Raw genomic sequence first — 14790 nt, 5'->3', positions numbered from 1 at the left:
CCTGTGTCTTAATTAAGGGCGAGATTTCATATATATTCAAAATCACGAATGGCAATCACTGTAGTTGTAAACAGCATACGACACAGAATATTGCTTGGCATAGTAGGTTGTGCCTATCCCCCCGGCCCGTACCATCTCCATCCTGTATATCGGCGCCTTATATATTCGTATATCCCAAAACACATCTTTGCAAAAATTGTTGTGAGAATTCAGATACGTTTCTGTCGCCTTGCATCAAATAAGTATTAAAACTGACAAACAGTTAAGGACCTGGTGAATTGTATCTTTATGAATTACCAATACTACATTATTTTTTTTAACTTGCAAAAAGATAATATGCTCAAAAATTTACAAAATTACAGTGAATAAATATAGGCCTTTTAGCGAACTCTAGCAGTGTTAGTTCTGGCTTGAATTGCTTCCACAACTTTAAAATGCGTTTCTTTTTGTTTGGTTTTACTACGGTCGCTAACCAAGAGTTATGGGGAAATGTCAGTATGAAAACGTACCTGAATAACATCTATCATGAAACGTTAATTAATTACCTTGCCCCGTGAAAAAAATGGCCTGTATATATTGAACAACGGTTAAAACATCATTTAGCACAATTTGCATAATTAGAATACGTGAAAGCTGGAGTTCTGCAGCTATTGACCTTTTTGCCATCCCATAAAGGGCAGGCCTCGACACTAACGGTGTCCCGGGAACCCGAGGATACCAGATTTTGACGAGAGTCACCAGTTTTCTCAAGCTGGGTGATCCTCCGGGAACCCTAAATTTATAGAACCACTTCGTATTGATTGACCATTTGAATCCGCGTTTTTTTTCTTGCCGTGTTTACAAGAAGAACTTCCGAAACGGTAAGTATTGTATTTTTAATATCTCGAACCAGTTACTATGAGGTACATGCGCGAATTGTTCCGATTACGCGAAGGGAGGTAAATCGGGTCACTCAGTCAAGCTACTGTTTTCAATGAATTTCTCAGCGAGTGGCCAATATTGATTTTCCAGCTGCCAATCAAATTTTTCTTGTTGAGCGCATCAACCAATCACACCGACCCAACGTGAAGCTGTATACACTAACTGTTCATTTCACAAATTATTAATACTGACGAATGTGGCGCTGTAGATTAAGCGTAATAAACTAGTTTTTTCAGTTAGAGAAAAAAAAGTTTCCACATTAAAAAAATGCTCTACGATTTTCTACCAAATTAAAGGATGTTAGCGACCTCTGCGATAAGTTTTTATTCAGCAATTAAATATTTAAGTCCACGCTTTCACCGAGGAAAAATGACGTGGTGTCGTACATGAAGTCTGATTTTGGCATGATTTTCATCTGTACATGAAATACATGAGAAATATGTATTTGTTGCTAAAATTGTCTTAACTTTCCGTGAATAATGAAATCTGGAAATGGTTTCGGATAACGCATTTAATTATACGCATTTGAAAATACTTCAATTGAATAATGCAATAAAAATGTGTACTAGGTAGTAGTATGCTTCTTGAACTTATTTGCCCTTACGCTGTGTGTCGAAACATGAGGGAACCCTGTCAAAAAAGTTAGTGTCAAGGCCTGAAGGGTACACTAAATGCCGGTTTCTCTGGCCAGAACAAGGAGGGTCCGCTTGTATATTTACATAACAGTGGGAAATCAAAATTATGATTTATATCCGATAATAAAGCTAATTAAAATAAACATCTGTTACAATTAATTTCACTCTAGATTGTTTATCGACTTAACAGACACCAAACAATTAAAAGAGATTTGATTACAATTGATATATTTAAGTTGGGGACAGGTGAGAATTGCCCATAGAACATCGTCAGTTCAGTACTATACCCCACCCACTGTCAGACATTGGACTTTCATTTTAAATGACGGTCGGAATGCTGTTATTTTGGCATACTCATGCATGAACAAACATGATTTCTTTAAATACCGTTCTCTCCTGGTCAATTTATTTTTCTTTTTTTGTTGAATCGGAGGGTTTTTTCGGATGATTTTTCGCATTTGTTTTTTTAATATACCGGTTTGCTAAGCGAATGCGTCACAGTTAAGCATTTTAATTTTCATTGTTTTACATGCGTTTACCATCGTGTGTTGTTTTTTCTTTCTGATTAAGACACAATAACATATTTAAACATTGAGTTTTTCACTTTTATTAAAAATTAATTCGAAAAAAAACCATAATAAATTATGTACGAAATTGTGACTTGAAATGCAGCTCCACCTATTTCGATATTTTGAAAGGGAGTTAATTAGGCACCTGAAGATTTGTATCGATTACTGTACAAGTTATTTACCATTTCTTTCATATTTGGAGTGATTTAAACCACCCCGGTTGGGTGATCGTCAAAGTTAACTCTTGTATTGACGACGCAGGTTTGCTGGGTCATTACTGTATTAATGACAATGTTTGTACCTCCCGAGCGCGCTCAGAAATCGGAAAAATCCACAGCGCGCGAGTTCCGAATCAAATATTTTGTCATACGCTTTGTATATGTTTAGCTCACCTATGCACAATGTGCTCATGGTGAGCTTTTGTGATCGCCTTTTTTCCGTCGTGCGGCGTCAACATTTGCCTTGTTAGCACTCTAAAGGCCACATTTAGTGTCCAATCTTCATGAAATTGGGTCAGAAGATTGGTCTCAATGATATCTTGGATGAGTTCGATAATGGTTACGTTTGCCTGAAAAACATGGCTGCCATGGGGCGGGGCATTTTTCTGTATATGGATATATATGGCTATAGTAAAACCTTGTTAACACTCTAGAGGCCACATTTATTGTCCGATCTTTATGAAACTTGGTCAGAAGATTTATCCAAATTATATCTAGGATAAGTTAAAAAATTATGCCGGTTGTTTTAAAAACATAGCCGCCAGGGGTCGGGGCATTTTTCCTTATATGGCTATAGTAAAACCTTGTAAACACTCTATAGGCCACATTTATTTTCCGATCTTCATGAAACTTGGTCAGAAGATTTGTCCCAATGATATCTTGGATCATACCCGTAGCCAGGGAGGTCGCGATGGGTGCGTTCGCACCCAATATTTTTTGACGGGTAAAACAAATTGTACTATAAGTTGCAGCCAACTTTATTCGACGCAAAAACAGCTATTTCTCTTTTCCCCGGAATGCAGTGAGTCTTCGTATATAAGCGTTACAATAATGTTGAATTCAATAGGCTACCGACAGGTCACCTGAAAATAATTGTTCGATGAAGTCATTTCCAAGATAGCTCCACTAACAGAACTTTCCACAATGTTTTAATTATGTCAAACTTGACACTTGAAACTATGTCCTACTCTTAAACACTTGTATAAATGAATTTAAAACGTTATACCATATGATCAGGTGGACGTTAACGTTTAATGTTCATTAACTGTGACGGATCTTGAGGATGATGGGTCCATCTTTTTGTTAAGGACTTTGAGGCCATATGGCCAACAGTTTGTGGTTATAGGGTCTATATGAAGCCTTATTTGTTACATGTTTCTGAAATTCGTTTAGAAATATATAACTTATTGGTTAAAAATAGTTATAAAAAAGAAGTAACCAGATATACCATTTTGATTTCTGTTTAGTATTGATGCAGATTAGAGAAGACCATTTTTTTTTTAAATCAGTGCTTATTGAACAATGTACTATTAGCACGTTTAGAGTAATGCTAGGCATCTGGTACTATCCATAGTAGCAGACCAACAATTGCTTTGAAAATAGTCAATTGTTTCCTTTTAATTTGCTTGATTTAAGAATGGTAGAATTTTGGAATGATTAAATACACCAATTTTATCAAAATTCCAAGATTTCAATGAATAATGATATTTTATACCGTTCTTATTGTTGATTCTGCATTCTGTAAATGTGTTGTTGCATATGTAAACAAAGTGTGTGTGCGCATACTAGTGTTGGGTTAAACACCGTATAAAATATTAAAATGTATTTCCGTGACTGATCGAAAAAGGTGGTATTTGAAAAACTGTAGTGGGGAATTCATGTATGTTATATCGATAATATTCATGTCCATCAGTCACTAAGTATGATGAATGAAAGTGAAATTTCATAAACAATTTCTCTATAACTTCAGTCTCTAAATACAGATAAAAAGTCACCAGAATGCAGGATTTTACGTTTCATTTTTTTTAATTTTATAGGGAAATTTCGCACCCCCCATTTCAAAACCCTGCTTACGGGCCTGCGGATTAGCTCGAAAAGTGTTCTAGTTGCTTTGAAAACATGGTCACCAGGGGGCGGGGCAATTTTCCTGATATGGCTATGTATGGCTTTAGTAAAACACTGTTAACACTCTAGAGGCCACCTTTATTGTCCGATTCATATGAAATTTAGTCAGAATATTTGTCACAACGATATCTTGGATGAGTTCGAAAATGGTTCCAGTGATGGAAAAACATGGCCGCCAAGGGGGGTGGTGGTATTTTTCCTTATATAGCTAAAGTAAAACCTTGTTAACAGTCTAGAGGCCACATTTATTGTCCGATCATCATGAAACTTGGTCAGAAGATTTGTCCTAATGATATCTTGGGCAAGTTCGAAAATGGTTTCAGTTGCTTGGAAAACATGGCCACAAGGGGGCGGGACATTTTTCCTTATTTGGCTTCACGAATCTTCATGAAACATTGTCAGAATATATGTTTAAATAATATCTTGGATGTGTATGAAAATGGTTCTGGTCTGTTGAAAAACGTGGCCGCCAGGGTGTTCACTAGTCATGAAAGTTTGTTTGAACATTAGTTCTAATGACGTTTTGGGCTGCACAGAACAGATCAGTTCCTTTGAATCTCAGGTGAGCGACTTTTGGCCTTTCAGGCTCCCTTGTTTTAAGATTAAATCTTGTCAACGTATGTGCACCCATCCATAAACAAAATTTATTTTGCGGGGGATACCAATTCAACGAATTTGCTTGTTATTAATTTAATTCCACGAGGGATCTTGAGAATGTTTTGGTACACGATAATCTGGTGTTATATGCAGGTTACTTAGAGTTAAGAATAAAGGTTACCTAAACTTGGAGACTTTTCTAACGCAACACTTTACAAACTTGAATATCTCAGTTATTAGGTAACCTGCAATTTGCCTAAATGCGCGGTTGCGCTCTTACATATTCACATGAGCCATACATTTTATTTTCTGCAGCATTGAAGACTCGTCCAAAGCGACAGACACAAACGTGCAATCCAAACTCCCGTTAAAATCGATGGAGCTAGTCTCGACACCAGATATAGCTTTGCACGAAGGTTTCTTATTGATATTAACGTGAAAATATCTATTTGATAAGGAACGTCCGTAATTCACTGCTGCTATGTAAACAGTAAATACTTTTACCCTTTATTTTTTATTTCTACCGGATCGAATGATCGGGGGTATATTGTTTTTGGCCTGTCTGTATGTCATTGTATGTGTATGTCTGTCTGTCCCAAAGCTTTAACCTTGGTCATATCTTATGCAATATTAAATTATGCAATATTGAAGATAGCAACTTGATATTTGGCATGCATGTGTATCTCATGGAGCTGCACATTTTGAGCGGTGAAAAGTCAAGGGGATCCTTCAAGGTCAAAGGTCATTTTTTTCTAAAATAGCTGCCTAGCGGCTTCAAAACGGCGCAGTAGGGGGCATTGTGTTTCACAAACACAGCCCTTATTTATCTTGATATGCATCGTTATAGTTTGATATATGATGTGCCATTTAATTATCCCAAATTTAGTATTGCATAATAAACTATCACGCTATTTAATATGTAAATCCCGTAATAAGCAGGAACGACACTAAGTTTGGATGAAAAAAAAACACAATACATCCATCTAAATTCGCGACATGGTCCATGAAGTTCATCTTCCGACCTCAGAACGACAATCCATGGAATATAAACACTGAACTCGGGAGAAACCCGAATACAGTCCATGGAAAACAGAAAAAGGCGATAACATTCGTGGAACTTTGAATTCGGGAATACAATTGATAGACTACTAAAATCTGGAATACAGTTCTTAAAGAATTGAAATCGGGAATACAGTTCATCAAACACTCAACTTTGAAATAAGGTCCTTTGAAATCGCGAATACAGTCCGTGTGACCACTGTTATCAGGAATGCAATCCATCACGGCCGTTAATCACGCGCCACCTCTTTTTTGAGATTCATTAATAAATTAGCCCATGCTACTTCCGAGGTGGCGCTCAGGCCCAGATGTTTTGAAAGTTAACGGATAATGTTACTGCGTGTTAAGGTTTAATATGTTTTCCAACACATTTCGAATTGTTTTTAAAAATCGGCCAATGTAGTGCGATTCAGCGATTATACATTCATCTAAAAATGTACAGAAACGTACAATCACAACCCATTTGGAAACGTAAGCTGTGGCATGGCAGAATTCGTTAAAGCAAATCGATGTCTTTTGCCTGTGTGACCAGCGAATTCTCGGCCAATTAAATCGCTCATTACATAAATCGATTGCTTTGAACCAGTTCAAGTTAATGCATGAACAAAAACATCGGCTTCTAGCCGATCTAATAGATAAATTTGCAATTTTCAAAAAGAGATGGAGCCAATGCCAAGGAGGTGGCGCTCAGAATAGGAGGTGGTGCCAATGCACATTTCTACCTATTTTAAAGCGAAATATGTTATGTTATGGTTTAAATTATGTTACAGGACTTGCATTATTTTTTGTTTGTAAGTTGACTACTTCAGCACATTTAAGTCGCGTGCGTTGTTAATTTAAAATTACATAACTAATAATGTCTTAATGGATTTAAACCTTCGTCTTTGTTAGAAAACAACATTTAACAGTTATTATGCAAAAGGTTAAAGGGAAAAGACCGAGCTATCTTAATTGTTTTGGAGTTGATAGTGGGAAAAACAACATATATTAGCATAATTAAGATTCGTTGACCTTTGCCTTTTGGTAAATTAAGCATTTGGATGAAGAGCCACAAATGATCGTTTCAAAAAAAGTATTATCTTATATTTATATCGTAAATTATCATACTGTATACAAATATTGTTGTAGATGAATTATTTGATAATGTTGAACATTAAGTTATTGGTTTTATTGAGTATTACAAATTTTTGTCATATATCGTACAATATGTTTTATTCATGTTGTAGACTTCTTAATTGAGTTGATCACTTATATATTTAAAAAAAAACTACATCTTATTTATTAAAGATTGTGTTTATATTCTGTAAAGATGTGGACTTTCGAATGTACGTTGAATAATAAATTAAATATAACACATAACAGTATATATCAAATGTACGTCATGTGATAATGTCATTGCGATTCGACTGTTAATTGATACATCCTGCATTGTCGCCACCTCCTATCATAAGCGCCATCTCCTAAGCATTGGTTCCATCTCTTTTGGAAAATGCAAAATTTTCTACTACGTCGGCAAGAAGCCAATATTTGTGTGCATGCAGCATCTAATGTATGTTGTACGCAATCGTTTGATGCTATTCGCGATTTAATTGGGAAGAAATGTTCTTGTCACATAGGAAACAATCATCGAAATAATTTTAAAACTCCATCATGTCACAACTTATAAAGGTTCTCACGTTTTAAAATGGATTGAGAATGATTGTTTATGTACATTTTTGGATGAATTAATCTTCGCTGAATCGCACTACATTGCCCGATTTTAAAATAATGCGAAATATGTTGAAAAAACATATAAAACCTAATCACCCTGTACAATTATCAATATAATATAATATCCGGGCCTGAGCGCCACCGCGGAAGTAGAATTGGCTCATTTATTAATGCATCTCAAAAAAGAGGTGGCGCGCGTGATAAACGGCCGTGATCCATGTGACCGCAGAAATCAGGAATACAAATCCACGTGACGGATGTAATCAGGAATACAATCCATGTGACCGCATTAATCAGGAATACAATCCATGTGACCGCATTAATCAGGAATACAATCCATGTGACCACTGTAATCAGGAATACAATCCATGTGACCACTGTAATCAGGAATACAATCCATGTGACGGATGTAATCAGGAAAACAATTCATGTGGCCGATGTATTCAGGAATACAGTCCACGTGACGGATGTAATCATTAATACAGTCCACGTGACCGATGTAATCAGGAATAAGATCCATGCTACCGATATTATCAGGAATGCATTCCATTTGACCGCATTAATCATAAACACAGTCCACGTGACCGATGTAATCAGGAATAAGATCCATGTGACCGCTGTAATCAGGAATACAATCCATTTGACCGTATTAATCAGGAATACAATCCATGTGACCGCTGTAATCAAGAATACATTCCACGTGACCGATGTAATCAGGAATACATTCCACGTGACCGATGTAATCAGGAAAACAATTCATGTGTCCGATGTAATCAGGAATACAGTCCACGTGACGGATGAAATCAGGAATACAGTCCACGTGATCGATGTGATCAGGAATAAGATCCATGTGACCGCTATAATAAGGAATACAATCCATGTGGCCGCTGTAATCAGGAATACAGTCCACGTGACCGTTGTAATCAAAAATACAGTCCACGTGACCGATGTAATCAGGAATACAGTCCACGTGACCGCTGTAATCAGGAAAACAGTCCACGTGACCGATGGAATCAGCAATACAGTCCATGTGACCGCTATAATCAGGAATACATTCCATGTGACCGCTGTAATCAGGAATACAGTCCACGTGACCGATGTAATCAGGAATACAACCCATGTGACCGCAGTAATCAGGAATACAATCCATATTACCGATGTAATCAGGAATACAGTCCACGTGACCGATGTAATCAGGAATACAGTCCACGTGACCGATGTAATCAGGAATACAGTCCATGTGACCGCTGTAATCAGGAAAATAATCCATGTGGCCGCTGTAATCAGGAATACAATCCATTTGACCGCTGTTATCAGGAATGCAATCCATGTGACCGCTGTACTCAGGAATACAATCCATGGGACCGATGTAATCAGGTATACAATCCACGTGACCGATGTGATCAGGAATACAGCCCGTGTGAATGTTGTACACAGGAATGCTGAGATCGGAAGTATATTCAACGAGACACTTACATAAAAGATCTTATACCATCGTCTATTGTGTCTTTTATAAGGCGTTATTTTTTTATTTGCAAATTACACATTATTATTGTGTAAATAAATAATATCTTGCACGACAGTTGCATTACACGTATGCGAGAGAATGGAACTACAACGCAGCTTGGAGATTGGTATATGCAATGTTTATGTGATTTTAATGCATTAAATATAATGTTTTTCCGTCAATTTCGGACGAGTTCAACCGTTCCTTAGCCTTTTCCTTTGAACATAAATAGCATACATAGGAAGCCAAAAAATGTTCATACGAATTACGAATCTATTATTGTAACGTATTATGTTTCTCATGCCATTAAATATTCTCGTGGTATGCATATTGTTCGCCACAAAGGTCATGGTTTAAACAGAAGTCATGGTATCAAGTGGGTTAAATTTGTGAGGACGATAATTTGAATTATAAATGTGTGAGTTCCCAAACGTCAACGCTTGCGTATGTTATTTACAATACATTAAAATACTGTATCTACTGACACATCACACATTTTTTACATACCTGAAGAAAGGTCTGAAATAAAAACTCATCTCCTTTTGCTGTTTTAGTGGTTTGACGTCAGCATGTACGCGTTACTTTTTAAGCCAAGAATAGGCTAGTTTGAAACTATTGTTTCTTAAAACGTCTGATCAATTATAGTATTCATGCGTTCGAAGCCGATTGGGTGTATACATTCAAACTTGTGTTTAATCAAGTATGACAAATTTAACTGTGTATCGTGTCATATGTTATTTTTATTATTAATTTTATGTACACGTCTAAACGCAGTTACGCAAATTCAGTGTTAAATTTGTTTATCACGCAATTGTTAGGTATTGATCTATTATTATAGCGATCTGATTCGACAAAGGCACGTCCAAATGTTATGTCACAGAATGCTGTCATAAATACGTAACCATTTACACTTTCAAATGCTTTGTATGCCGAAGTAGGTAGATACCCGATGTATATATGTCGATATTTACGAGTATTAAATTATTTTTTTTAATTTTCAACGAAAAATAGTCCAACTGTATTTTAAGCTATATTATTCGTAAACAATGTAAAGATGCATGTGATTACCCTCACAAGAAGTCATGGGCATCAAACGATCTAAAATTTTGCAAGAGTAATATTTTAATGACGTGTGGATATTTCCAGAATCTGTTAATGTCAACAGCTTTATTGGAATGGTTCGAAATAGATTTGTTTATTTCAAAATGGCGAACTGATGTTAACGACACTTCACCACTATTTATTTACAAAGAATTTAAATCCATGTTTGAAAGATCCATTTCCTTGGACAAAATTGGAAATTCTACATTTAGAAACAAAAAAAAGCAAAATTAAGATTATCTTCTCATGTTCCATTTATAGAAACTGATAGGAGCCAAAACATTTCAAGTTAACAAAGAATAAGTGAGTTGTGTACACTAAATGAAAGAAGATGAGTTTTGTTTTGATATGCCCTTTATTTGATGATTTTAAAGTTCGCTTTCATCTGCTGTTTACAAAAAAGACCAAGTATGTTTAATTCTTACAAATATTGAATGAGACCAGAAAATCTGCACTGATATGCCTTGCTAATTTCTGTACTAAAGCATTTAAACTTAGAGCCGAAACATATTTTTGCCAGAATTGGAATTTTAAATATGTTTCTAACTGCATAAATTTTCCTCAATCTATTAAGGATTTTTAACAACCACTTCACTTTGTTAAAAATAAAGATCTTTCTCCTACATACGACATTCGCAAAAAATCATATATAAGTAAAATGCATGAACAAACTTGATGTTATTTTTACGCACTTGTATTTATAATTGCTTTTTGTTATTTTGAGCTGTATATGCTTAAATCGCAAATAAACTACGTGTTCTGTTAAGTTGTTGTTTTATCGATACCTCAGTATGATATTGTTTCCATCACTGCATTAAATGGTGTATTTTGAAAATTTCATGTTTTACATGTATGTAATTAAAAATATTTCAAATAACTGGTGTGCACACATTGTTTTAAACAAGAAATATCGATATAAAAAGATATTCGGCTTATATCCATGATTTTGAAAACAATGATTGAAAATTTGAATTGTACAAAATAATGGAACAAATGGTTTAAGTATTTCATGACTTTATCAAACATGTGACCCACGATTTTCGGATTGTAGTCAAGTGCTCCATCACCTGATTCAAGCGGTATGTATTACATGCCCAAAGGCATTTATACTTTACACTTCTATATGCTGGTATTTGCACAATATACGACATAGGAAATGTCCATAACCAAATTATGTGCGTAGCTTGGATTGAATAAATGTTTCGGCCGAATGTAAAAGGTGGGGCAGTGCATGCTATCCCAGTATTTTTAGTTCTTAGTAACTTAGATGAGATTTACATATATTTAAAAGATAAACACGTTCCTAATACCATTAATCAAACTACGATTTACAAACGTATATGTTTACAAAAGAGCTATTGTTTCAGTTAATTTTATAAGCATAGTTAAAATTTAATCGTGGGTAAAAAAACATTTTAAATAAATGCAAGACCAAATATATGATAACACCAAGAACATCGCATTTTATGTAAATATATTGTTTAAGGAAATCTATTGGCAAATGTTGGAAGCTGTCGGCATTCATCATGAGTTCAAGCTATTAAATAGAAAAATTAAAATAAAATCATTAATGCAGGGTTTCAACTGCATTTCTAGACATCGTCACGAGTAACAACAATGTCGCATGTCAAAGGTCGTCTACAAGTTGACAGTGACAAGATTGGACTGTACATATCATTGTGCTAAATGACTATCGAATGAAGCCGATGTCAGTGGCATGAGTTTGTGAATGTTCGCTTTTTAACTCACCGGAGCACAACGTGCTCATGGTGAGCTTTTGTGGTCGCCTTTTGTCCGTCGTCAGTCGTGCGTTGTCCGTCGTCCGTTGTGCGACGTCAACATTTGCCTTGTTCACTCTCTAGAGGCCACATTTATTGTCAAATCTTCATGAAATTTGGTCAGAAGATTGGTTTCAATGATATCTTAGATGAGTTCGAAAATGGTTACGTTTGCTTGAAAAACATGGCTGTCAATGAGCGTGGTGTGTCATTTTTCCTTATATGGCTCTAGAGGCCACATTTATTGTTCGATCCTCAAACTTGGTCAGAAGATTCATCCCAATAATATCTTGGACGAGTTTAAAATGATGTCGGTTGGTTAAAAAACATGGCCGCCAGGGGGCGGGGCATTTTTCCTAATATGGCTATAGCAAAACCTCGTTAACACTCTAGAGGCCACATTTATATTCAGATCTTCATAAAACTTGTTCAGAAGATTTGTCCCAATGATATCTTGGATGAGTTCAGAAATGGTAACCTTTGCTTGAAAAACATGGCTGCCAAGGGGCGGGGCATTTTTCTTTATATGGCTATATATGGCTATAGTAAAATCGTGTTAACACTCTAGAGGCCACATTTATTGTCCAATCTTCATGAAACTTGGTCAGAAGATTTATCCCAATAGTATCTTGGACGAGTCCGAAAATAATACCGGTTCGTTGAAAAAACATGGCCGCCATGGGGCGGGTCATTTTTCCTTATATGGCTATAGTAAAACCTTGTTAACACTCTAGAGGCCACATTTATTTTCCGATCTTCATGACACTTGGTCAGAAGATTTGTCCCAATGATATCTTGGATGAGTTTGAAAATGGAAACCTTTGCTTGAAAAACATGGCTGCCAAGGGGCGGGGCATTTTTCCTTATATGGCTATAGTAAAATCTTGTTAACACTCTAGAGGCCACATTTATCGTCCGATCTTCATGAAACTCAGTTAGAAGATTCATCCCAATAATATATTGGACGAGTTAAAAAATGATGCCGGTTGGTTGAAAAACATGGCCACCACGGGGGCGGGGCATTTTTCCTTATATGGCTATAGTAAAACCTTGTTAACACTCTAGAGGTCACATTTATTTTCCGATCATCATGAAACTTGGTCAGAAGATTTGTCCGAATGATATCTTCGATGAGTTCGAAAATGGTTATGGTTGCTTTAAAAACATGGTCACCAGGGGCGGAGCATTTTTTCTTATATGGCTATATATGGCTATAGTAAAACCTTGTTCAAACTCTAAAGGCCACATTTATTTTCCAATCTTCATGAAATTTGGTCAGAAGATTGGTCTCAATCATATCTTGGATGAGTTCGAAAATAATTATGTTTGTTTAAAAAACATGGCTTCCAAGGAGCGGGGCATTTTTCCTTATATGGCTTTAGTAAAATCTTGTTAACACTCTAGAGGTCACATTTACTGTCCGATCTTCATGAAACTTGGTCAGAAGATTCATCCCGACAATATCTTGAATGAGTTCAAAAATGATGCCGATTGGTTGAAAAACATGGCTGCCAGGGGGCGGGGCATTTTTCCTTATATGGCTATAGTAAAACTTGTTATTACTCTAGAGGCCAGATTTATTTTCCGATCTTCATGAAACTTGGTAAGGAGATTTGTCCCAATAATATCTTGTTATCTCAGGTGAGCGACTTTGGGCCTTTCAGGCCCTCTTGTTTTAAATCTTTGTTAATATTTTACACTTGCCAAACATTCAAATTTCCTTAAAATGTTTTCCCTACAAAGTTCGAGCCTTTTCGAGAATCGATGGACATGGTCTAAGTTATGTTCATAACAACGATACTAACTTTAAAGCAAACGATATCTTTCGGTGAATGATACAATGTGCCGATTTCTATGGTGAACAAGATCTTGTTACTTTTTCAAACAGCAAATTTATATAAGTTATATTAAAATAATGCATTTTGTTATTTACCGGGATAAATTTCACTTAGCACATGTACAATGTAGTTTGATAAACAATCATTTTCAAAGATTTTGGCATGTATTGAAGTTTGTCATTAAATGCTTTATATTGATAAATGTAAACATCTGATCTAAAAAGCTCCAGGAAAAAGGAATAAAATTAAAGAAAGAAAAAAGTAACCATCAACTGCGCTCGAACCACTGACTCCTGGAGTAAAAGTTTATCGCTTAGAACACTCGGTCAACCGTGGTCACACAATGGGTGAAGTACTTTATACTTAATATAAGAAATCCTCGTAGTGTCACAAACTATAACGACAACAACAGTACTCTCCAAGTTATTCAATCGTTTCGCGTTGCAACGCTTTATAATTTTCAGGTTTTTAGATAGTCAAAAGATGCATGTAATGGATATTTTAGAGCATGGTAAATGTTCAGTTTTACTGTTTTCTCACAAATATCATAACTAAAACGAAAATTTGCAAATCTGAAACATTTTTTTTTATTTTGTTAATTTACCAAAAAACGTGAAAGGACCCCTTTAAATAAAACTCAATTTGAAAAAATACTGATCCTTGTATATATGTCTGCCAAAGGTTGTCTTGGAATCAGGGTGGCATTAGTACGCCTTGCTCACTAACCCCATCTGCCGATTTCTGAGTTACAAATGTTAATATGTTTGTGGTAAATCGTGGGCAAAGACTTGGTGTATTGTACCATAATAGTTTGGAACTATTGGTTGCAAGTACGTTATCAGCGGATCAAAGGTTAATAAAGGTCAATGTCTGGGTTAGACAGCAACGCCGAACAATTTCTTCTAGGAAGTCTTATATCTCTTCCATTGCGAAAGAAAACCTAGTGTTTGTC

Source organism: Dreissena polymorpha, chromosome 3, assembly GCF_020536995.1.
Source record: "Dreissena polymorpha isolate Duluth1 chromosome 3, UMN_Dpol_1.0, whole genome shotgun sequence".
Lineage (NCBI taxonomy): Eukaryota > Metazoa > Mollusca > Bivalvia > Myida > Dreissenidae > Dreissena > Dreissena polymorpha.
This window is presented reverse-complemented; position numbering follows the sequence as displayed.